This window comes from Limulus polyphemus, unplaced genomic scaffold (genome assembly GCF_000517525.1).
Source record: "Limulus polyphemus unplaced genomic scaffold, Limulus_polyphemus-2.1.2 Scaffold1613, whole genome shotgun sequence".
NCBI lineage: Eukaryota > Metazoa > Arthropoda > Merostomata > Xiphosura > Limulidae > Limulus > Limulus polyphemus.
Genome location: NW_013667223.1, coordinates 180,188 through 203,363, shown reverse-complemented (window position 1 = coordinate 203,363; position 23,176 = coordinate 180,188). Strand labels below are relative to the sequence as shown.

General features: G+C 35.9%; 1 protein-coding gene across 2 annotated transcripts in view; it reads left to right on the top strand.

Moving 5' to 3' along the window:
• Window positions 1–23,176, top strand: part of LOC111086989 (cation channel sperm-associated protein subunit gamma 2-like) — a 100,323-nt gene that overhangs the window by 41,421 nt on the left and 35,726 nt on the right. The gene's annotated exons all lie outside the window — the stretch shown is intronic.

Here is a 23,176-nt window from a genome sequence, read left to right as displayed (position 1 = left end):
CAACTCCTAATATGTTAATTACACATTATTTGCACAATATCACTGTATTCTCCTTGGTCTGGTATCTTCTTCTGCCTGTGGCGATTCTTCACACATCTGTTTTCCTTTAACTGGAGTAAGTTGACATTTTGGTTTTGCTTATGCATTTTGTTTTACCATTTCAGAAACCATTTCCTTTGCATTTCTGGATCCCACCTGAATTGTTTTATACTACCACTTACTCTACTTCTTTCTAACATTCACTGTGGTGATGGGTGTTTCTGTAAGACCACCAGATACTTTTCTGGTGGTGTATCTATATCTATATATATCTCCTGAGGACCATCACTCATGGACTTCCTGAGTAAAGCAGATAGGGATTTTTGCCCATCCTTACTGACCCATCATTTTTACAATCCAGGTCTCTCTGCTCTTCAAAATAGGTGGGTCTTTCCTCTGGACCCCAATGCACCTCCCCCTCTCTTTCTTCTGGTGCAGCAGGGGGTCCTTGCCACTTCTAGTTCCTAGTCACTGGAGTGGTGGACTGTGGAGGTTTCCTCATGAGTGGGTTTTGTACAATAACACAATCTCATAGCCATATGTACTCACATGATGAGAAGAGGGCTGTCATTGTTATCCTGCCTATTATACACACATCATGACACTGTGTCTATTATGCAAAGCGCTTCTACTAGATGTTTTCTACCCAGATGGACTGCACTTGACATAATCCAATGTATACCAAGGGTCTTCCCCACAATGTTTTTGCCTGGGTGGATCTCACTTGGCTATCTTGTTCTCAATCCAAGACACTTCCCCTGGATGCTTTCGCCTGGGCAGGCCAAACTATGCCTATTCATATACAGTCCTCTAGTCCTAGTCACATATTATCTTCATTTCTACCCAACTGTAGTGCTATACCCCACAGTTGTGTCTCATATCTTAATATTGGCATGCCTGTTTTGGTTAATGGTGGTCACTCTCTGCTTGATTATTTGTTTTTGCACCTTCACTGGTCCCTCCACCTTTCCAATGTGGGATTCTAGCTATGGGGGAGCTGAGGTAGTACCGTTTCGGAAGTTAACATTTTCTAACACTGAAAGTGTATTTCTGATAGGTACTTATCTCTTCTCACCCACTTCCCACCCTTCATCGCCACTAAGTTGCTGGTGTATTTGGGTTCATATATGCCAATTCTCGTAAGTGAGGATTGTGCTGCAATGATAGAGGGAGCTACCTGCACTAGTATTGAGAGCACAATAGGATTGGCAGTGGGCAGAAACATGATCAGCACTTGTTGCTGCAGTGATGCAAAAAATATAGGGGTATAAATGATTGGTGTGTCATTCATAAGATTTACCAATACCTAGAGGGCAAATGAAGGTTGAGATATCTATGGGTACTTACACCTTTTGGAAATACATTTTCAGTGTTAGAAAATGTTAACATATGCAATTTTTCAGATATCCAGAGTGTCCCAAAGTCAAAGACTGGCAAATAACCAAAACCCAAATTTCTCATCATTTGATAGAGCAAAACAGTCATCATGATCTTTGACTACCTATTTTATTATTACTCTAAGCAAAATTAATAAAGCCCTAGAATACTCTATAGCCTAGTATCCCACATATACCATCTTATAACAAAAGTAAACAAACAAGTATTAGGAAAAAAATGTAATGCTGAATAAAAGAGCTATGTTGTGCTGGCTACTGAACTTTAAAAAAGGAACCAAACAAGATAAGGATAGAAGTGGACATATCACTTGGTCCAGATTGTGATCATAGAGCAGATTAAGCTATCTCCACTTTACATGGAGAATAAAATCCTTACATTACTGGCTTTCTCACTAGCAAAACAAATAGAACAAGATTTTCTAATTGTAAAATGTTAACCTATTGTAAAGTGGTCATAAAAGTAGTATTCTAAAGTTAACTGAAGGAAAGATTTAATTTTAAAACCTGAGATTCTATTCAAACACCAAGCTTTCAGTAATTATGGCAAGTTTATGAATCATTTATTATGTAGTTCAATTGTCGTGAGTTGCTGTCATGTTACTCAAACCTTCAGAATGTTATTCCTTGTTTTAAGTGAGTATTGTTACATCACAATATCTCATAATTTGTAGAAAGTTCTAGGCCTCAGTCAGGCAATATATATATACAGGTGACCAAGTTACTAAAAGTAAGTTAGTGAAAGTGAAAGTAAGACAAAGTTAGTGAGAGATATAGTCAAATAGATCTAGACTGTGTTTGTAAGTTTAGCCATAAAGTGTTTATAGTGGCAACTTTTAAAGTGTAATAATTGCAGATTGTATTGTAATAACAGTGTAGAGAAGAATAATTCATCCTGTCAGTTGGATTTTAAAGTAATTAAACCAGTCTGTGTCGACTCTTGACAAAAAGAATTGATTATTTAAAACTCTGGATACAACTGTGGTGATTAACTATGTAATGAATATTTGTATATATGTTTGACTATTTTTTGTATATATTATTTTTAAAAAAGTGGATTGTGTGCTGTCTGTTTATTGTTGAAATTCATCGACAACAAGTCACAGACACCTACCATAAAGAACCCAGCCCACACACACACATAAGCAAAAAACTGACACAAATATACCCAAAGTTTAGTAGGACTAACTAGTAGTTTTAGTGTAGTGAGAAACCTACTGAGCTGAGTAATTAATTTAAAATGCAATAAAAACAACATTTACAGTAGGCAAATTCTTATTTAAATTATTATAATATTTCAACCCATGGTATTGTTTCATCATCAGGTGAAGAACTGCTTTTTTTTAAATGTAACTTGTGTGTAATGATGACTATATTATGGGTTCAAAATAAGAACTTGCTGTTATTGTATGTGAATGAATGAATGAAAGTTTTATTGCATTTGATCTATCACATTTAATTTATTTTGATGTTGATATAATTTAACTTTATCTCCAAAGTTCATTAGTTTCCACTGGCAGTAGTTTATTCCGCTACTATAGAAATGGTAATGTTGTAATGAGTGAAATAATCATTAATTTTGCTCTTCCATATAAGTAGTTAGAATATGTATTTAGTCATATATATTCAGATACAATTTTCCAAATTTTTGTGTAGCTATTTTGCATATAGTATGATATTCCTTTTACTCAGTTAAAGATTGCGAGAGACTCGTATCACTTTGGCCTTGTGTCTGACCCACCCAACCTGGAGGGTTTTGCAGATACTTGTACAAATTTAAATGAGTTAAGAGTTTTTCTTCCTTGTGAATGTTATATTGAATTGTTGGTGATGTATTTCTCATTGGATTCTGGTATACCATGCTTTTTAGTGTTTTGTCTGTATATTTTGGCATTAAATCAGAATACTCTGCTGTTGTTCTATGCAGACAAGTAGGAAAGCCCCTCCCCTCCTCAGCCAGTAAGAACCAATGGAAAGTTGTAAACCAACCAGTAAGTTAAGGCTTATGTAATCACTGTGAATAATGTTATGTTATTTATGTTTATTTGTTCTTTCCTTTACTACCCAAGTTCTAAATTATTCTCTGATGTATTTTTCCTGAAACTGCATTTGTAGACACTTTTAAACTTATATGTCAGACATCAGTACATGTACCAGAATACTACAGTGTTTACATTTAGTTGTTTCTAATATTAAATGTTTTTTGTCAGTGTAGTATTTTGTTGTTATATTGTAGTATTTACCCTACAACATTATAATAGATTTTTAAGTTTGTATATTGCTTTTCTGGTCTTGTGTGTTATAACTCAACCTCACTTATTATCAGTATGAACTGTTGCTCCAGGAGAAATGTATGTGTCTCACATAATTGAGATCAACACTGTACATCTCCTCACTTTTATTTAATTTTTTTTCATTCTTCTTTGTTTCTGGATTTGCTGCTATTCAGATAGATGCTACCTTATTTTTTGGTTTTGGCTTTTGTTTGGATAATGTGTGTAGTATTTTGATGTCACATATTTAAAAGTAAGCTGAAGATTTGGTTTTGTTTTACTTTTATCTATATGTAAATGGTAAAAATATAGGTCAGCAAAATATACCACAATGCAGCATTCAAATGTATGTACTTTTTTGAGAACCAAAATAAAATTAAACATTTATAGTGAATTTGCAGTTGTTCATGAATACTTTCTTTAAAAGAAAAGGAAAATTGGAAGTTGGCTAATGTTATTATTCTTTTCAAGGGAGGTGATAAAATTATCCTAGTAATTATTGAAAGTCTGATAAAAGATGCTTTACAAAGTAATTTAACAGAGTTTAAAATGTTATTGTTTAGTTAGTATGGTTTTACTAGGGAGAAAAATCTTGCCTTACTAATATTTTGACATTCTTTGAAGAGGTTACTGCTTATGTAGATAATGATAAAGTGTGAATTTGGTGAATGTGGATTTTGAGAAAGCATTTATCAAGATGCTCCATAAAAATTTTGTTAAAACATTATCTTTAAAGGTATGGGGGGGATAAGTTGGCTCATTGTATAAGTAAGTGATTGGATGAAAGAAAACAAATGGTTGTTATGAATGAAGTTCCATCAAACTGGATTAATATTATAAGTGGCTTACCTCAAGTTCAGTGTTGGGACCTTTGCACTTTTTGAGTTACATCAGTGACATAGATGAAGGAATGGTCAATTAATTATTTGAATTTGCTGATGATATTAAAGTTTTGAGTGTTACTTGCTGTGAGAAGGATGCTGCTGCTTTACAAAAGGATTTAGACCATTTAGTGAGTTGGGCAAATAATGACAGATGGCTTTTTCTTATAATAAATGCAAGGTAATACAAGTGGGATATCATAATTTTGATGGGAATATCCTTAACAGTATTGTGGAAGAAAAGGATATTGATGTTCCAGATGATCAGTCTCTTAAGCCATCCAAGCAATAAGCTATTGCTAGTTGTAGGTTAAGTAGGATTTTAGTTTGTATATACAGAAATATTGGAAAAAGATTATAATTTCATTATGTAGGTCACTTATTAAGCAACGTTCAGAGTACTGTACAGTCTTAGGCTCCTTACTTTAGGAAGGACAATGAATTATTGGAAACAGTTCAGAGGATAGCTTGTTTTCTCATGAAGGAAGAAGAGTTAAAAGGGATCAGATTGAGGTGTTTAAGATTGTTAAGGGAGTTGATAGTGTTGATGAACAATCTTTGTTTTTCATACTTGATGGTAAGAATAATAGGACTAGTGGACAAAAATATAAATTTGGGCAAGGTAGGAGTCATCTTCAGCTAAGACAGTTTTATTTTTCTAACAGGGTGGTTTGTCTTTGGAAAGATGCTTAACTTTTCCTTTTTCTAGTACATATAAGGTACATAAATTATTCACTAAATGGCATTTAGCTGTGTTTGTTTGCTGGTAGAAAAGATAATCCATGATATTGTTAAATAGATGGCTATCTTTTCTGTCAGCAAATTGGATATTGGCTAAGGACTCCCATGCCTTAGCACTTGGAACACAATGAATGAAAGTAGTGTGTTCAAAGTAGATTTGTGCACAAGCCTGGTTTTTTGGATGTTATTGCATTTTGGTATATAAAGCCAAGTTTTCTCCTTAAGTGGAACTTTAAAAATCTTAGGAACTTGAGTAACTGTAAGAATTTTAGCTTTAACTTTTGTAGTATTTTGCTTTAACATTTGCTGTTGTAGTAATCCTTGGATTGTAGCAATTCTAACTTTTGAGGGAGTTGGAGTTTGTTTTATATGCTTAACTTATAGTTTAAACATTTAGATTTTTCTTATTTAAATGTCACTTTGGGCTTATTTTAGATTTTTAGTTTTATACTTTATAGTCATATATATGTATATATTTGTATATATTTTGACTGCTTTTAGTATAGTTTACAAGGGGAGGCTCATTGAACTGGTATGAGAAACTATTAAAGGTTTCTTCATTCTTCTTTTGCTAAGGCAACATGTCAACAACAAACATTTGCCCTTGTGCTTTGTCTTTGTATATAATAAAGATTTGTGAAATATGCACCTGTTTACTATCTCTTTCTATGTGACAAACAGAGCCACAGCTCAGGGAGAAAAACAAAATACAATCAGTGACTCCTTATTCTTCGAACTTCCAGTTAACTAACCATATCTGAAGTACATATGAAGCAGAAAGGAAGGAAAACTTTTGGTGCATTGACCAGGATATTATTGTGGAAGTTTGTGCTGTTTTTGATTGGGTGAATTGCCAGACCCTACCACAACCTACTGAGTACCCCAACACCATAGTGATGCAACCAGCATCTCATAGTACAGCAATCCAAGGTCTGAAGATGACACTAGCCAGAGTGTGGGACTCCCAACAGCATCCCAATCAAACTTTCTAGTCTGCAAGGGAGAGATCTGAACCAAAACAACACATGCATGAGGTAGAAGAAAAGCAGATAATTCCCTCAATGTTTAAAGGGGCAGCCAAAGAGGACATGAATCATTTCTGGCTAGTCATTGTCTTGAACCATTGGTCTCAGTAACAGGAAATGCGACATCTGATTCTGAGATTTAAATGCATAACATTTTGATACTGTTGAGTATTTGTCTCCAGTTGAACTCGGGCTCCTCCAAGAATAAAGACACATCTGACACCTGGAGTAGTGGCACAGATGAAATGGTTTCCAGCAAAGGGGCAAGGCTACCCAGGCCCTCCCATGATATTTGTCCCACAGCAAGTGAAGTCTGTGCCTCCATCCAGACATCACTTCAGAAGGGAGAACCAATCACTTGCTATTGTTATGGATTGCATAGGCATTTCCATGAGAAATTGTAGACAGAACCCTCTATTTAACTAACTTCACAACAAGTTCAGGAGGACTGGCAGTGAACTAACAGTCGTCTTCCAGAAAACTTAGAAGGCCTGAGGCGAATATACCCACCAACTTGGAAAGCACATGGGACAGTTTGTGCCAAGTGGTGTAGTGGTCAGCCCAGCTCTATCAGGGTGATGTGGTGTTTGACATGTGCTTGGATTAATACACAGTAGAGTAGTGGAGTTCCTGGTTGACACAGGAGCTGCAAAAACTCAGGTCATTACCGCCATGGGACTTTGTTCTGGCAAGTGGCAACACTGGATATGAAGAGAGAGTCACATCTCTAACTGTGTCCAGGCCATGTGAATGTTAGAATGAAGATTGTCATTCTAGACTTCAGATCTGGCATTGGCAACCTTGGAACAGGCATACTGTAGAAGCTCTCTGCTAACCTCACCTGTTCAACAGGGGAACTGAGTTTTGGTGGAAAATCTTTCCAATGGTGGTCAGAAACCAATGCCACAAGGGATGAATTCTCAGCAGTTCCGGGGCAATTGGCTTCTAGCTCCTTACTGGAATGATCATTGAAGTGGCAAGCAAACTGGAGGTTAGCAATTCTAGCTGTGAAAGATTCTTAACATCCTTCATAATGTAAGGACTAAATCTTATGTCCAATAATTATATTGGTTGGTTTGAATCATGACATTCAGTACTGGTGCCAGCACTGCACCATGTATGTTGCACAAAGGAAACATCCTAAACAAGTTTAACTCCAGCAAAGAATTCTTAGTTCTTCCCCTCCAGAGAATAGCCCTGAATATCAACAGTCCCCTCAATGTAGATAATTGTTACATATTAGTCGTCATTGATTACTATACTAAGTGTGATGAAGCTTATCTACTGATTGACTTTTTAGCACAGTCCATTGTTGATATGTTGGCAGCACAGTAGATAGCACCTTTTGGCATCCCTGAAGAGATTCACACAGATCAGAGGACTAATATAAACAGCTAGTTATTCTCAGAGTTGTGCATTATTGGTGGGATGAAGATGACCACATTATCTTATCACCTCCAGTTAGATAATTTGGTAGAAAGGGTGCTATAAGTTGTAAAAGCATGTGTTCACAAAGTTTGTTGATACTGATCTAAATGATTGAGATGAATATTTACTATATGTCGTGATGCAGGATGGCATATCATGGAACAGAACACAAGTGAACTGATGGTTTGACCTCAGATGCTTATGTTTGGCTAGGAAACAATGCTCCCTGTATATGTTACATATTACCACAATGTCCAAAAGTCTTTGTGGAGTGGTTGAGAACAGCAGTGGAAGTGGTCAGTTGCAATAATGAGGATGACCTCCTGATCATTATAATTGGGATTAACTTATATTCCAGCAGTTAGGACAGTCACTGATTTGTACAATCACTGACAGAAAGAAAGTAGCAATCCTTACCTTCCAAACTATTGAGTGACATCCACCTTGTTTAATTTTTCACTCAGTTATCATAGTTATAACAGATGTTTGGTTAATAAATCAATGGCTGAAAGCACTTTGTGACACTAATTTTATGACCTATTATCCAATAGAATCCATGAGCTGCATTTTGTGACTACCACTTCATTATCACAGCTAGGATGGTCATTTGGGTGCAAGATCAATGACTGAAAGTAGATGGCACTTCTTGTGTGCTGAGCTATCACTTTTTATTTCACAATGCAGTGTATATAACTGCTTTGTGGGATTTTCTTTAGCAAATAGTTGTACATTTTCCAACTGGGTGAATTGCCAGATTCTACCACACTCTAGTGAGTACTCCAAGACCATAGTGATGCAGATGGAACAAGTATCTCATAGTCCAGCAATCCCCAGGTCTGGAGATGACACTAGCCAGGGTGTGGGACTCCCAGATCCTACTTATTCAGTAGTATTCCCATCATACTTTCCTGTTTGCAAGATAGAGTTCTGAACGAAGACAATGCATGCATGTTATGATTGAGGCTGTAAGTGTAGGGTATTCACAGTATCACAAGATAATTGTGGATGATCTTAAAGGCTATTAGCTGAGTTTTACATCAAGCTTGAGATTTGAGGATGCTTGAATCAACCAAGCTGTCCACAGGTAATAGGGATCATGTTTTACAGGCTGGTTAAGCAAGAGTACATATAACCCTGTAGACACAAAGCTTGAACACAGGTATATTTTTGGGTTTTCCCACTTTTTGTCAGATGGGATTTCTAGTATGAAATATTTTCATAACAGGAAAATTACAACTTTAACCCAAATTTTTGAAAGAGATTTTATTATCAATCACAGTTTTTTGGCCAATCATATACATTTCTGATTTTTTTTGTATTTAAGATAAAGTTTGTAATCCTTATGGCTAGTTCCATTTGTTTTTCATCCTGCCAGTTGGCGTTTCCAGATTATCTGTGTTACATTGTATAAAACTATCTTTATCTCTTTTGAACAATGGAAGGAACAAATGGTAAGTCATTTCTGTCTAATTTTTCAGATGTTTTGGAGTTTTTGTCATTGCCTACCACTTCTGTGGCTAGCTTTATTTTCACATCATGGATGAAGAGACACTGATTGAGGCATCTAACATGAAGCTTTGGAGGCTGTTGGGAGGGTTAACTCCAAAACATGTCACACAACATCTCACCATTAGTAGTCCTCAACCATGGAAAAAAAAATTGGGGGTTTGTTTGACATCATATCACCCAATGTGCCAACCATTCAGCCAATCCACCCAATCTTAGAGTAAAGGAACAGACCAAAACTAAATTAAAGAAGTTCAAGTCTAGGTTCAAGATGACAGAGTACTTAGAGGAGAAATACAAGTGCCCTGTTGGAGGATGTGTCATGGACAACCATCATAAGATGTGTACTTCTCCCCTCCTTCAGTAGTGCACCACAGTATCACTAATCCCAGTAAAATCTTCCAAGGCTTTAAGAGGTAAGGTTACTTCTGCATTTCTGGCTTCTTCATTCACTAGCCTAGTAACTGAATTGGTAGCTGCTACTGCACAAACAGCAGTAAAAGTACCACCAGCTGCAATTTCAGCTTGTAAAGTGTGCACCTGGACATCAACATTGACTTCATCAGCAGCAGTCTCTCCCAGTTTCCAGAGTACAGAGGTGAGGGTGAAGAAGATAGAACTCCCCATAAAGCCTCAACTGAAGTGAAACAGCAGATAGTGGTGTGAAAATGCCATTCCAATAACATACAACCAGGTGGACTGATGCCTAGGCATTATACTGAAGTGCAGAGAGCTGTTGTCTCTGAGAGGATCTGGCTGGAACTCACAATGCTTTGTTTTGTGAAGTTATTTGTGTCATTATATATGTAGAGATGTTGAGCAAGTAATTTTATTGGGGCTAAGGTGAGTTTTAAATTTCTCTTTATTTACTTTTTTTTGTAGTTGTAGAATTAGGTATGGCCAGCCCACCCAGGAAAGATAGGGGGAAGGAAATGTGTAGAATAGCACTTTACCATGTGTTATGCACCCTTTGTAATTTATTTTTTCAGAACTTCAGTATTTTTCTTTCACTTCAACTTGGATACAGATTGTTCCTCAAATAAGCTGTTCAACCTCCCCTTTCTCCAGCACACACACAGCATGTGAATTCAATAATTGGCAATTAGCCATGTTTTGTTCCTGGAAAGATAGCTCATGACATTGTGAGATATATGTGTTTTCTGTCAGCAAGTCAAAATATGGCTAAATGCTGCCACAACCTTTTGTTTGTATCACAGTGGATGAAGGTAGCTTGAGCAAGGTAGTCATGCACAAATCTGGCTTTGTGGATGTAACTTTTAGGAACTTCAGTAACTATACTAACTCTAACTTTTTGAATGTTTTGCTATAACTTTTATCATTTTACTAGACCTTGTTTTAGCTTAACATAAGTTTATAACAGAATCTAATTTTTAGAGGACTTACAGATTGTTTGCTTAACTTATAGTTTAAGCATTTGGAGTTTTCTGACTTAAATGTCACTTTAGGGTTTATTTTAGATTTTGTATTTTGACTACTTTTAGCATAGTTGACAAGTTGGAACACACTGGACTGGTATGAGAAACTATTAAAGGTTTCTTCACTCTTCTCTTGCCAGTTCAACACATCCACAGTAAACACTGACTGTTCGTTTTCTGTTGTGTTTTGTCTTGTGTATAATAAATATATTTGAATTGTGCACTTGTGTACCATCTCATTCTATTCTATTCTTACAGTTTCAAAGAAGCTTCTATAAATTTGCAGTAACCAAGCCATTGTTTCTGGTGTTTCTCTAACAGAACAATGTTGTGAAGAACTGACTTCACTAAGAATGAACATAGATGATTATTCACATTATATCTTCAAGCACAGCAATAATATTGCAACCAAATCTAATATTAATGTTAGCATGACACAAGTTAGTCAACGACAAGCCCAACATGGAGGATTACTTTAAGAAAAATAACTATTCCTTTTCTTGACCACGTTATCAGTAATCTTTCTTCCAGATTTGATGCACATGTAAAGCAAGCAGCATTAATTCAGAAACTTGTGCCATCAAAACTCACACAAGAGTCTTCTATCTCTGATATGAGACAGGCTATAGATTTTTACAGGAAAGATTTGCCAAATTTTGATATTTTTGATGAAGAACTATATCAATGGGAGACAATATGGCTTTCTATACCTCTCCAGGACGGGTCCCAGATACTGGCTGATGACTCAGAAGCATGCTTCAGTGTACCAAATATCTTTATGCTACTGAAATTCTTTGCCACACTACCACTAAGTTCATGTGAATGTTTGTCATCTGCTCTCAGCTGGTTGAATAATTACCTGAGGCATACACAAACCAAAGAAAGATTGAGTGCACAAGCTTTAATACATAATCATTATGACACTGCTATCAACATTGAAACTGTATGGAAGTTATTTAAGGAAAAGCACCCAAGAAGTATTTCAGTAGTGCATACATGTATGTATATCATAGCCAATGATTGAAATAAGTAATATACTATTGTTGTACAGATTTTTTTAAATTAGTAATATAACTTAACAATTAATAACTACTCTACATCTAAATAGTTTGGTACTTTACAAAAATAAACATACATATTTATGCTAATTTAAGTCTAGCTCCTCATTCAGTGTTACAACAGTGTTACAATGATTATTGACTTTTCATTGGATGTTTTTGGATTTTATGTAAACAGCATGTAATTGTTTGAGCTATATTTTATGTAAAATTGCTTCCAGATATAATCTCATAGCACCTATTCTTCACAAATGTTCTGGGGGGGGGCATGCCACCAGACCCCCATAGCATTAGCATGCTTTGCATGCTGATTGTGCTTTGTACAATATGTATTTGCTTTTGATCTCCAAAATTAGACTTTCCAAACATTCTGAGTCTGGGCCTGATTATATATCTGATAATAAAATAGGGGATAAAAATAATTTCTTTAACATAACTCATACTTTATTGGACACACAGACAAAAATATCATCTACATTGTATCTTCCTGTGAGACAGCACAAGTCAGTATATAATTCCATTTTATATATCATCTTTGTAATATTTAGCTCAAATTCTTTATTTTTCATGTATTTGTTGTTTGGATAGCTATCTTCTCTGTGTATTTGATTCATGTATCTGATAGAACATTCATAAATGATTTCATATGTAATGTCCATACATGTATGCAACACCAAGCACATACAACTACATACATTGTAGCATATAAAGCTACATGACCATCACTATATTGTATATGCTTATAGTATCCTACAGGCTGCTTTTGACTCCTGTACAGTAACCAGTTCTTTTTTGTTCCTACTAGGCAGAATTCAGTCAAATTAAAACTGGTTCTATAATTGTGCATCCCACTATGACATACAAAGTCAGACCAGCATAGGTTAAGTACAGTACTCAACAGTGTAGTATATTCAGAAAAGCTATTTACCATTTTGCATCACTGAGAACTATTATCTCATATGTGACTGTAATAAATTTCCTGCACATGCCACAAGCCTTGAACAAACTTCCATTCCTACACATTTTTGTGTGTCAATACATAATTCTCATAATGCTATAGCACTCCACCAATAGGAAGGCAACAATGTCTTCATGTGAAGTATTCTGTGTGAGTACTAGCACATAATCATAGACTCATTCTTTCCTTGGTACTGCCAGTGTTCAGACTTGTTTTCATCCTGAGCTTTTTGAGTTTCTAATCACCTTAATGGATGCCTTTCTTTCATTAGTGCTACATTGCTATTGTTCTTGATGCACTTTTGATCCATCCACCTGATTGCAGCTATATTTTCTCTAGCCACCACATTTATGATTTAGGCTTCTTTCAACAATGTGTGCTAAGTAAAACTCCCAAAACCTAGACATTCCTTTTCTGGTAGTTTTTTTACAACTGTCTCAGTGGTGATTGTAGGCACTTCATCTGTTTATGGACCTGACATTCAGTTGTTATCCCTTTAGCTTACTTAGTAGAGTATCCATCTGTATCCCTTCCTCCTTGTCACAGGCCTTGGATTACATTCCATAGTGAGGTATGCTTGACAATGTACATAGTTTCTACAACCTTACTGGGCTGTGATTAACCATGGTATACCTACAAGTTAACTGATGATGTTCCCACTTTAATGTATCAGGTGGTTGGTTCTCTTTTGCCTATTTCTTCTTTAGTTCCTGTCCCTAATTGTTTTGTTTCTTTGTCTTCTGTGAGGCATGCCTCACCTGTGGATGATTTTGGCCAGCTCTTTTTGTTTCTTGTTCTGCTCACCCTGATGATAAACAGGTACTCCCTCCTTTTCTAGTTCCTATGCTCATGAATCAGCTATGTACAGTTCTATCCTTTTTTACTTGTTTATAATATTGTCTCTGTGATTTTTTTGCTTTGTGTGCTTCCTTCTTTCTTATCTTACTCATCTTTGTGACTCCTTTGCTATGGATTCAGATAATGGCCCTTTAATAATTCTTGATCTCCAACCCTTTTTTGTCTTTTCTTTCTCTTTGAGGTGCTCCTCTTTCTTCTTCTTTCCAGCTGTCTATTCATTTTTTCTTTAACCCTACTCCTCTCTTTCTCTTCCCCTCACCTCCTCACTGAGCTTCTTCATTATAACCCCATAATTTTGGTGGAAATATCTGTTCTTCTTTGTTTGCCATTTTGGTTTCCATTTATTCCTCTGCTATCTCTATTTTGACCTGGTTTTTTTGTTTGTAGGATCTCCTCAGTTGGGTGTCTGTATCTCTTCCTCTTTTATTTAGGACCTTTGTCTTGCCAAGTTGTTTACAGATCTGGTCTTTGGGGGTGTTCTTGGAATCCTGGGCTTTGACTGCTTGCCTGTAATCTTCTATTAGTTCTTTGATTTTCTAACTCACTAATTCCTGGATACCTTTTTCTGCCACCCATTCTTAGGAGTCATGTCAGGCTATTTTTCTCCTGTTCCCTTTTCTCTCTCTTCTGTTCATTGCCTCCCCCTCCAACCCAGCTAGTTATTGCAGCTCTCAGCAGTGACTCTTCTTTGGAACAGATGGTGAATATGATGACCAAAATACTCTTCTTTAATCACAGTCTAGTCGTTCTCACTACTCAACAGCTTTATACTTATGTATATTATGGAAGACAGTCTGTCTTCATGTTCTTGCTAAAGTACTGCTCCAATTCCAGCATCTAATGCATTGGTCTGAACAGTTAATGGTTTGTTGAAGTCTGGCATTCTAAGGATTGAAAAACTTTCTTACGTGTTCTTCAACTTCTGGAATACCATCTGCTGTGTTTTTGCCCACTTAACCTTGTTAGGTTGGTCATTTTTCAGCAGGTCAGTCAATGATTCAGCATAGTTGAGATGAACTTACTATAGTATCCCACTAACTTTGGGAAAGATCTGAATTGTGTATCTTGAATGTGGTTTAGCTTCACCTTGACTGGATCTCTGGTCATGTTCTTGATCTTGTGTTTCATGAGGTCTGTCTTGCTTTATTTTTCTGTGAAGACATTTGCATACTGGCACAGTATATCTTGTAGCTCTTTCTTCTTCTTGCCAGTCAGTTCTTTACTGAAATTGATGTCTTTGTATGTCTCATCTCCACCCAGAAGTCTTAGGTCTAGTAGGTCTTCATCTTTTTTGACAAAGTCACTGTCTTTTGGTTCTGCATGTGTGACAGTCACACCTGCAATGTTCATTTGTGCCACAATAGCTGCACCCATTAGGTCTTCTTCCCTCTCGAAGTATTTTTCAACAGATTGGCATGGTAGATCTTGGTTTTCCTATCCATATTCACTATATTGTCCATTCTGTTGACCAATTCCTGAACTTGAAAAGGTCCTTTTCGCTACAGGGTGTTTATTGTTGTATATATGTAGCAGAACCAAGACCTGTTCAACTTTGAAATGTTGATCTTTAGACTACTTGTCATAAAAGTGCTTCTGACTGTGTTGAGCTGCATACATACTTTATTAAACAAATTGACAGGTCTCCTCCAATCAGTTTCTGAGGTCTAACACATAGTGGTATGTGTTCCTCACTTCTGCCTCTTCTTTTCCTATCCACAGTTCTTTTAATATCTGCATTGGACCTCATATTGTTCTTCCATACAGTAACTTGAAGGGTGAAAATCCTGTACTCACTTGTGGGACTACTCAGTAAGCAAATAATACTGCCTGTAGGTACCTGTCCCAATCACGTGGTTTCTCCTGGCACATCTTCTTCAGCATACTCTTTAAGACTCCATTGACTCTCTCACAAAGTCCATTACATCTTGGGTTGTATGAGGTGATAAAGAGCTGTCTAGTGATGATGAGTCTCCACACCTCTTGCATCAGTTCTAAGGTAAAACTGGGTCCCTCTGTCACTAAAGACTTCTTCAGGGAAGCCTACTCTACATAACACTTCCAGGAGGAATTCTGCTACTCTCTCTGTCTTAGGCAATACTATGGCTTCTGGGTAACATCTTGCATAGTCGACTACTTTTAACACAAATTGGTTGTCCTTGTCAGATACAGGTGCTATTGGTCCAGTCAAGTCCACAGCTACTCTGCTAAATGGCTCTTCTGTGAGGAGAGGCATCTCACCCCGTGACATCTTGGCTACCTTCCCTCTTGGTATTGTTCTTTGGCAGATGGTCTGCAGAATCTGGTCACATCTTCGATGACCATGGTCATTGGAAGTTGTTGATGATTCAGTCTGCATCTTCTTTGCTCCTAGGTGTACTCTCACAATTGACTCGTGTGCCAGCTTCATCACTTGAGTCTGGTATTCTGTTGGTACTATGATCTGTTTAACTGCCTTGAGAGATCCAGTACAGAAATACTTTCTAGTCTTCTATTCTGTCAGTCCCTTTCCTCTTTCTCAACTTTCTCCTGGACACTGTCCCAAAATTTCTGCAGTGAAGAGTCTTTCTTCTGTGTATCTTTCAGTTTCCATAGACCTACATTCAGGATGTCACCTCTCAAGATTGGCAGGGGCTTGATGTTTTGCTTGTTTTGTTTTTTTTCTTGAGCTCTTCTGGTTACTACAGATGCCTCATGAGTCTCTATTCTGTCTGGTTCCTCCAAACCTCTGCTGCCTGGTATATTGCCAATAACCAAATCATAAATGGGTGCCTTCATACACATGGCCTCAAGGTTTTCCACACAGTATGATGTGTCTGCTTTTATTCTTACTATGGGAACCTTTCTCATTGTTCCATCAATCACCACACACAGATGTACCTTGCCCATCATCTGGCCATCATATACTAAACTGGTTCTCACTGCTGCACCCAATGTTTCATAGGACTTTCACTTTCTTGTCACTGACATAGCTTTCACCTACTGGCATGTTGTAACTTGTTGGCACCTCTCGATATTTCTAACATGCTCCAATCACTACTGGCATCTTTGATCTATTTGCTAACTTGAACTGACCATCAGTGGTGCATTGATTAATTATGGAGATAGCACTGATAGTTGTCTCTATTCTGTTTCTTCTGGCAGCAGCATCTAAGGTAACAGTCACTCTTTTTTACTGTTTCTTGCTTGCACCATCTTTATTGGTAGCTGCAGCTACTTTATGTTGTGATTTATGCTATTGCTTGTTGGTGACAGACTTACAGTCCTTTGCAATGTGCCCTATTTTATAACAAATATAGCATCTCTTCTCCCATTTGTGTATTAACTCTAAGTTCTTTTTAATTTAAGTTAAATGTTTATATATATATATATATATATGACTTTATCTATGATATTACTATAATACAACTGCAGCTTTTATCATCAACTTGTGTTATACAGTCTATAGTACATTACAATGAAATTATTAAAATTAAGACATAGGAAAAATGTACGTACCTTTTAGTATTTCCTGAAATAATCTTAAAACATCTTTTTTTTTTGCATGTCTTTACATTTACACATACATTTATTTTAATAATTTATTGTCCTTTCCTGACCATTAGTGCTGTTATTTATCGCAACACACACCAATGGGCATCCCTGGCCAATATTACCATATAGTTGGCAGAGAAACTTTAGCCCTCAGCAAAATGTGGTGGCATTTCCATCTTACACTATCTCTTGTGAACCGAGCAGGCATTGGCTTATATAAAAAATAAATAAAAAATAAACCTTTCAAATATGCACCTAAAAATATAAATAACACATAATTAAGTAAAATATAAAACGTAAACCTAAATACAATGCAACTGTCTATCTAACTAATGTATTTCTAGGTGAGAAATAATGTTGAAATGGCAGGGACAAAGCAGCAACAATTCTAAGAGTGGTTTGACTAGTTCTCTATATAATTCTTTCCACCAATTTTAAAATAACAGTGAAGAGAACATACTTCAAAAAACACTCTTTTTATTGGTTATAAACATCTAGCTCAACCAAGTATAACTGGCTGCGAAATCACAACTCTATGTGTAGAATATGGGCGTGGCATTTGTCAAGATTTCAGAGAAATTTATTTATCCTTTCTCCAAACGTGCCCTCTGGAACTTGACAGAAGAATGTGTAAATGGAGCAATTAACCTAGATTCTTTCTATATACGAAAGATTAGTGTGAGTCAAGAACTGTTCAAACTACAAAGACAAATTTAATATTTTCTGAATTTGCAGATCATGAGAGAATAAAACATAACTTTTTAACATAACATAACTCTTTAAAATTTCCTTTTAAATAAAGGAATTAAAACTTAAATATCATAAAACTTTAAGCTATAATTTTATAATTTAAATGCTCATTTCATTGATAAACATTGATCATAAAATTGCTTAATTAAATTTTAAATGTAACTAAGTAAAATCTTGTAACATTCACAGAAAAGGGTCACCGTAAAAAAAATGAGTTAAACTCCTGTCACCTTTGGTGGATTTCTGCTTCTGGTCAGCCACCATTGATTTCAATTGTAGCTGATTATTCTTGGACTTGCCAGTTATACTCCCTTCATGGGGTTACATATACTGTTCTGCCAGCTTGATCATCGTCCACGTCTTTTGGTGCTCTCTCCTTTAGGAACAGTGACATGTCAGTGGAGCACATGATCATGAACTATTCATGTATTAGTAAATCTGCCAGTCCTTCAAAATTATTTGCACACTTGGCCATGTCAGTCCATTTTGTGAAGTATTATCGTAGATGTGCCACAAATGGAAATATAATTTTTCTAGTGTCAGGTTTGAATTCTCTGAACTTCCAATGAAAATCTTTGGTATGTTCATAACATTCCAACAAAGTCACTTTTAACTTGTCATAGTCCATAGCATCTTCCAACATCATGCCTGCATATACTTGTAGACCTTTTCCTGTGAAATGGAGGCTAAGACTGCCCAATCACCTTTGTCCCAGTTCTGACTTAGGGCAAATCTTTTATATTTCCTTGGGAAAGCATCCATGTCATCTTTCTGTACATCAAACTTGGGTCCTTCTTCGTTTTGTTGGGTGAGCTTGGCAATCTCTCTGTTTGCAGTCTCTTCTCTCTCTCTCTCTTCTTTTCTTCTTTCTCAAATTGTGCTCTTATTCTCTCTATTTGCAGTCTCTCTTCTATCTTTTTCTTCTTTTAGACTTTCTTCCTCTCTTATGTGCCTACACTCTTCTCTCTCTAGGTCTTTTCATTGTTTAACAGACTCTCATAGTTTGCCATCTTTGAGCCCAAGTCACTCACCTCTTTCGGTCCATTAATCAAAATTTGTTGGCATGGTTAAATAGAATAGTTGTAAACTTCAATATTTTTGCCACCATTACAGCTCTGTGTATGTAGGCCTACTTTTTTCTGCTGTCATTCAAGTCTTCTTCTTCTGCCACTTACCATTCTAAAATCCTGGCTGGCTCACTAATGTAAGGTTTTTTATAGAGACCGGGATTCTTTACAGGAATTGTATATGACTTGTTGGTGATAAATGTCAACAATAAATGGACGGCACACAATCCATTTGTTTTGAAATAATATATTAAAAAACAAGTCAAACTTATGAACCAAAATTCTTTACACTACTGGTTATCACAGTTATATCCAGAGAGGGTTCAATTACTTTAGAACACCCTTTGACAAGACAAATTATTCTCCGGTATTTCTGTTATTACGATACAAGCTGTGAATCTCACTTTGAAATCACCTGTTATGGGTAAACTGACACACAGTTTAACTTCACTTTTACTTTTTTCACTAACTTAATTGTTTTTTGTTTCTGCACATATTTAAAACACAGAACAGAAAAATCTAGAAATATCTGGCCCTCCAGTAACAACAATATTACAAATAAGGAGAAATACCTAGAAGCTTTGAGCAAGATTATGTAAACAATATTACAAAAGCCTAGAACAATAATTAAACTACATACACAACATATGACTCATACAGAGTTACGTAACAAAACTTGTCATAACTATCACTTTTAGAATAATTAATTTTTAACACTCTTATTATGAAAACTAAATAATCATTAAATATTAAATCCCTAAATAAACTAAATAATATGTTAAACAGTCTGATATACCCAACACTGACTTTGAGCAAATCTTTTGTACCTCTCCAGGAAAGCATCCATGTTGTCTTTCTGTTCATTAAACTTGAGCAGCTTGGGTTGGCTGGCCTTGACCTCAATGTCATTCTTAGGTCCTCCATCTTTCTGTTGAGTGAGCTTGGCAATCTCAATTTGTGCTCTTATTCTCTCTATTTCCAGTATCCCTTTCCTTTTCTTCTTTCTTAAATTGTGCTCTTTTACTCCCCATTTCCAGTTTCTTCTCTCTCTCCTTTTCTTCTTTCTCAATTTGTGCTCATCTTCTTTCTTCCTCTTTTCCCTGCCTCTCCTACTCTCTCTTCTGTTGATGCTCTTCTCTCTCTAGGTCTTGTTGTTGTTTAACTAGGGACTTGGATTTGCCTTGGGATGGAGGTGTGAGCTCTTCCTCCATCTACCTGTTGCTACAGTATCTATCTCATGTAAGTATTTCACCAAAACAGAACAGCCTAATGCCCTAGCCACACTACACATTTTCATTCTCCACCCACCTTGACAACATGTTACCACTGGCACTGGATTTACCTGTTATCCTTTACTGTAAATCTCTCTATGATGTAAATGTAATATTTGAATGAATAAATAACAACAAGATGGGTAAAGAGTATTTGTTACATGAGGAGGATGAGGTCTCCCATCAGGTGTTGCTCCACTAGATGATTTTTGGTCTCATGGGAGTCAAACCCCATGGGCTTTCCCTTTCTGTTACTATTTCAGAAAAGAGTTCATCTTTGTAATTGATTAGCACTGGCCCTACCACCATTTTCAATGTGATATTCTAGATCTTAGTGATGCAGAAAGGTAAGCAGCATTTCTGAAGTTAACATTATCTTTACTTGAATATGTATTTCAGATAGATACTTATCTCTCTGCACCACCTTCCTCCCCACTACTGATGCTTTTATTTTTTGTTTTGCCTCATCAAGAATGAACCTGTGATTATTTGCTATTGTTCTCAGAGATTACCACACATGGAAGGTGTGTTACATTATAACAATTACATCATAGGCTAGTGTAATACATATAGAATAATGTAAAGAAGGAGTTTCTTCAAGGTTTATGGCATGTACAACAAATTCCACAGCAGTTGCATGTTAGGTATAAGCTTTTGTTAGTGCAGAGAGTTAAATATCTATCTGAAATACATTTTCAGGTAAAGAAAATGTTAACTTGCCTGTTGCAGGTAGCTACAAACATCAGCAAAGCAGTTAAACTATCTGAGAGTCAAACTACACTACAGTCAATATCACAGAAATAGAAATACAGATACAATCCAGTAAAACAAAGGACTTTCCCATTAGGATGTACAATATTATGATTCATCTTCTGTGCATTATTACCACAGTTCTCTCACTTTAAATGTGCAAGTCACATACATGTTACACACACTTGTGTATGTAAATATCACATTTTTGCACTTTCATACAGAGAAACAATCTCAGGTGGTTTTTCCCACAAATATCCTGCCAATGTTTACTACAAAATTTTACCTGAGTGCTTCAAAAGCAAGGATTTAAAAGTACTTTCAGTACTAGTAATCATTTCCAGTTGTACTAACTTTTAATATTCGTCAGATGTTGTGGATATACTATAGTGAAGTTGCCATCACACACTGTGCTCCATATACATCCTATTGTGAAACACGACCTCATAGCTAGAGAATCCTTCAGTTTACAAACCTTCCCAACTCCTAGCAATAATTGACTGTCATGCCAACTATCCTGTTTCATAATCTCACAATGAAACTGCACTCACAGCTCAGAAAGTAAGGGCTCATTACCACATGGTCTTGTTAAACTTATTATTAAATTTATTAGTGAGGATAGCTTTATGATCCACAGTCACCATAGTGGGGTATTTGTAGGTAATACAAATCATTGGCCTTAGTGACCAACTTCTCTGAGGAACCCCTCTTTTAAGCCTTGAAGTTGTTGGCCCAACAAATAGCTCAATTCTCCAGTACGTTGACACATTGGAACAACTCAGCTCCAATTGTGCCCCAGTCATTGAGTTGCTTTTTATGCAAGTACTGGTCCATCTAGACTCAACATCAGGTTTTCCCCATTTTCTGATTACAACCTTTCCAAGCAGTAACTTGCTTGAAATTGCAGTTTTAAGTTATGTAAGTTCTTATTAGCACAGTTACTTCTGACTGACAAAATCCTAAATTAAAAATAGTTAAAACTTGAGAAGTTTATGTTAATCACATTTAGTAAGTCTTTTTAGCCATATCTACTGTTGGATGTATACTGAGAATCAAAGATTAGTAATAAATGTTACATTTGCTACATGTTCAAATAATTTTTTGTTTTTGGTTATTCATGCAAAGCTACTCAAGAGCTATCTGTACTAACCATCCCTAATCCTGAATTGATAAAATAGAGAAAAAACAGCTAGTCAACAGCACCTATCACCAACACTTGGGCTACTTTTGTCTGAATGAATAGAGCCTTAAAACACTCCAATAACCCAAAAGTGCAGAACACAATATTTTTCCCTGCTATACCAACCACTGGGCTACATTTTAAATGTATTACACCATAAAAGTCTGACTTATTAGAATGGTTAACAAGACTGTAAACCACAATGTACAGTAGACTTCTTATTATTGGAAGGATTTATTTTATTTGTTTGGAATTAAGCACAAAGCTACACAATGGGCTATCTGTGCTCTGCCCACCACGGGTTTCGAAACCTGGTTTCTAGCATTGTAAGTCCACAGACATAACATTGTGCCACTGGGGGCATTACTGAAAGGAAAACAGTATAAGCCAGAAAATTGCATCAACATACTTAATTTTCTTTAAGGCAGAAACTATATTTAACTTTGCAATTCATAATCAATCTGTAAACAAACTATCTCTTCCAGGCATTTCATTTGGTTTTAATGTCAAATAAGTATATATGAAAAAATCTAGGTGCATTTTATAAGCCTAGAAATAAATCTTATGTATAATTTTTATCCAAGAGTTAAAAATATTGGAAGAAGTAAACTAATAATTATAATTGTTTTTCAAACAATCTAAAATGTAATTTAACTACCTCTGTTAGAGGTAAAATAATGTCAAAATATAGGTGTGCTACTAACTTCTCCTTTTAGACCATTAGAAATTGCTTGTATTTTATTGAATGATTACCTTTAAATAGTTTTTATATTTAAGAAAATTATTCAGTTTTTTCATGTATACCTTTAAGAACATTTTTACCTGGTGAGAGAAAGGAGTTTTTAATCTCATGCTTTTATTATGTAACAATTAATAATGAATTATTTATTTAATATATATTTGATTTAAAATACACAGGCTCAAGAATTTTGGATTAGGTTCTTAATAGTACTGTTGCGTCTGCGAGTCACATGACTAGTGTGACGCCACGTTTCTAGAACTATCCCGTACCTTGGCGAATGCTCTAGCA